The sequence below is a fragment of the Pterocles gutturalis genome, unplaced genomic scaffold, assembly GCF_000699245.1.
Source record: "Pterocles gutturalis isolate BGI_N339 unplaced genomic scaffold, ASM69924v1 scaffold18908, whole genome shotgun sequence".
In the NCBI taxonomy this organism is placed as follows: Eukaryota; Metazoa; Chordata; class Aves; order Pterocliformes; family Pteroclidae; genus Pterocles; species Pterocles gutturalis.
Window position 1 is genome coordinate 21465 of NW_010126001.1, and position 3813 is coordinate 25277.

Here is a 3813-nt window from a genome sequence, read left to right on the forward strand (position 1 = left end):
TGCCTCTTTTAAAACCTAAGTGCTGGCTTCGACCCTCAGGACAGCTACGGCAGAGCCTGGCCAGCCCTCCTAAACACACCTCTTCCAGGATGACGGGTGTAGCCTGGGAGGTACTTGCTGTGTGTGATTGCTGGGAAGAGGTGTGGGGTGGAGACCCAGTGCTCCTAAACACACCTCTTCCAGGATGATGGGTGTAGCCTGGGAGGTACTTGCTGTGTTTGATTGCTGGGAAGAGGTGTGGGGTGGAGATCAGCAAGGACCTTATATCTCCATGGGGCTGAAAGATCAAGCAGAGGCAGAGAAAGAAAAGAGAGAGAATGGTGCCTGCAGGTGTACGTGAAGCCCCTCTGGATCTATGTTTGCTGTGTGTTATAACAGGTAGACTTGAACTCAATTCTAACTGTAAGTTTATTAAATTCCATGTGATTTTTAGCAAATGAAATTTCTGAATTTTAACTCACCCCCAGCTGTTGGCATGGCTTTCCCACTTCCTTGACCTATGGCTTTTGGGACTACATTTACGCCTAAGCTTTCAAAAACATATTGTCTCTGAGTACCTACACAACACAGCCAACAGCTGCCTTTCCAGAAGCTAAACACCAGTCACTCCTACGGACTTCAGATTGAAAGGGCAGAATAAAATAGACTTTTTGTAGTTACTTTGTCTGCCAAAGGCTGGGCTGACAATGGGTGGACAACTCTGAAGATTTAAGTTGTTGTCATGCTGTGCCTCAGTTTCCCCATTCTGTAAAAGGATGGTGAGGCATAACGAATTTAAAGTTCCATAAAGGTCTGAGACCTGCACCCAAGAAACTCTGTTTGATGTAAGTATGAACTATTTTCAGTCACATCCATTTTATCTTCTGTAGGTGTTTGGTTTAAGATTTCATTGATCTGTTTCAGAGACCACACCAGTCCACGTATTTCAGGTGACAGACACAGCATAGTCCGGAGCTTTCTGCGGAAAAGGGACGCAGAATCAAGTCCCAAAAATACACCACAAATATGGGCACCTAAGACCAGCAAGTCTACAGATTTAACTACATAAATGAGGGGGAAATGATTGCTGAGCTGTTATAGTTCCATATCTTTGCCTGATCAGAAATGGAAATAGACAGAGAAAAGTTTCTCCTCCCTGCTTTACGGGTGAAATTAATCCCAGAGCAGGAGGCTGCAATTGATAGTGTTACACCAGGACCTTCCTGAGCCTGGAAACCAGTTTCCAGAGGTGCAGCACTGCTGCCTGAGAGTCCTTGCACACATGTATTTTTAGACCACCAAAGTTTTCAGGGGCATGGTGGGGAAAATGAGATCACCAGAAGGGCCAGCGCCATCATCATCTCTAACCAGCGCCAAGCTATTCTGGCTTCAGCCCAAGCAGTAGCCTCTAAAACCAGACCCTGCTGGCAAAGAGCCCCCCGCCCATCCCAGGGGCTTCTCCCTCTTACCCCAGAGCGACTCCTCCAACTCCTCTGCAGACGGCTGTGACTCACAAGGCTGGCGCGAAGCATTGCTTGGGGCTGTCATCACAGGGGCTGCAGAGGTGGAAAGGAGAACAGTTCTTGGCTTGGGCAGCGTGTCCGCACAGCGAAACAAAGCCACAGCATAGCCCGTGTTCCCTTTAATCTAAGTAATGCACAGCAGTGATGAAATCAGCTTTTGCCTCTGCAGAGAGCAACAAGTCAAGCAGGTATCGTAGGTCCCCAGGAGGTACGTCTTTAGGCAGCTGGACACTGACAAAGACTACTCACCGTCAGCAGTTTGACTGTTGCCCTGACAACGTTGAAGCTAGTTCAGATGTGTGGGTGGGGGAAGGAAGACTTCCTGGAGTGTGGGACATAGTCTGCTCCCAATATGGAACAGGTCCCAAAAAATGCAAAGCCTTGGGACATGAGTCATGTCCTTGAACTCCCCTGCTCCTTCCTGTGGAATGGCTTTGCCACAGGTATGCTCTCAGGTTGTGACAAGGGTGGAAACCACCAAGGGACATGCGAAGTGGATGTGCCATGGACTCCCCTGGATGACCCTGGTGCATTTTGATGGCTGAGGACAGGAACTGATGAACCAGGTCCCCCCTTTCAGGTTCCTCTGAACCCGTTTTACAGCCATATTTGTGCATACTTTGTGCACTGCTGTAGCAGGAGAGAGTTTATGCCTGTACTGCACAGGAGGCACCTGCATGGGGGCTGCCTTACCCCAGGGAGGGAGTGAGAAGCTCTGTGGTTGTTCTGACTCACAGCAACTTCATGGGTTTCTCTGGGAACCACAGAAAACTACCAACACCCTTAGTGCTCACAAAATCCCACTGGCACCCCCCCTACAAGAACTGCTCTTACCAGAATTGGGCCTTAGGATCTTGCAGTCTTCATGAACAAACGCTGGGAGGAAGGCTCTCCTTCGCAGCCATAGGCAGGTTACCAGTGAGAGGTTCCCTGTGACACTGACATCCTGCTGGGTGAAGGATGAGAAAGGGTGTTTCCTTGCTGGGCAGATCCAGTCTGAAAAGGAAGACAAAGGCACGGTGGAGATGGTAACCAACCAGCTAAGCTCTGCTTTATGGGTTCAACAGGTAAGCAGTAGCCTACTGCCCCGAGAGGTGCAGGCACATCTGTGTCCAGACTGATTTTGCTCTATGGATCAGTCGATTTGTGGGACTCCTTTCCTGAAGCCACCAGCCAGGAGCAGTGGCAGCTATAAGACCTGAAGTGGAAGCACATCCAAGAGAGTGTCTTCCCATGTGGTCCATGGAGACCTATCTAGGATAACACCACCTGCTTCCAGTTCCCCAACACTGCAGACCATCACGGTGAAGAATGCCCCGCAGATGCATGGAACAGTAGATGATGAACCCGTCCAAGTTCAACCAGATTGATGACACGGCAAACACGACCTTCCTGAACAAGGCCAGCGTCCTGGACAACCCACGCCAGCACTACACCCGCGTGAGGAGCTGTGATTTGAAAGGGCAGAGGGGAACAGTAAAGCAGCATGGGGTAATGGCAGGACAGGAACCAGTCCTGACTCAGAGGGCCAGGCTGTGCTGCTCTAAATTGCGTGTGCATGACTTAAATCTTCCAATGTCAGCTCATTTCCAAGCCCCTTTTCCCTGCGTGGCTGTCACTTGTTAAAAGCGAATGGCAAAGCACCTGGACGTTTGAATTCTCTGCTTTGCTCTGCCCTGTCTTCAAATGAATTCCCTGCATTTCTTTCTCCCCATTCCTACAACACAGGGTGATATTGATCTGTGGCTGCAATGAACCTACCCTCACACAGAGCTCGGGGGGCTTGCAGGTGGTCTGGAAGCTGAAATAAACAGCAGTGGGAGGAATAATCACAGCATTTGCAGAGAGTGTGGAGATTCTTGAGAGAATAGGGCTGTAGAGCAGCCTCAGGGATCCCTGGCCAGGTGGGGTTTCCCAGCACTTTATTTCCTGCCATCTGCAAAACCAAAACATAGTAAAAAGTGTGTTGTCTGGGTAAAACATTGTGAAGAGCAAGTTATCAAAATAATAAACAATCAGGGAGGGAGAGCTGGTCTTTTTTCTCATGATAGAAATGAAGTATATTGTTTGGTATCAAACAGAAAGAAGCCCTCCATGCCAATGGCTGCTTCAGCGTGCAGAGGTATTGCAGCTTCTAAGGCTGGGAGCAGTGGCTCCTCTTCTTCTCTCTTCTCTTCTCTTCTCTTCTCTTCTCTTCTCTTCTCTTCTCTTCTCTTCTCTTCTCTTCTTCCCTTTCCTTTCCTCCCCTTTCCTCCTTCCCTTTCCCTTTCCTCCCCTTTCCTCCTTCCCTTCCCCTTCCCCTTCCCCTTCC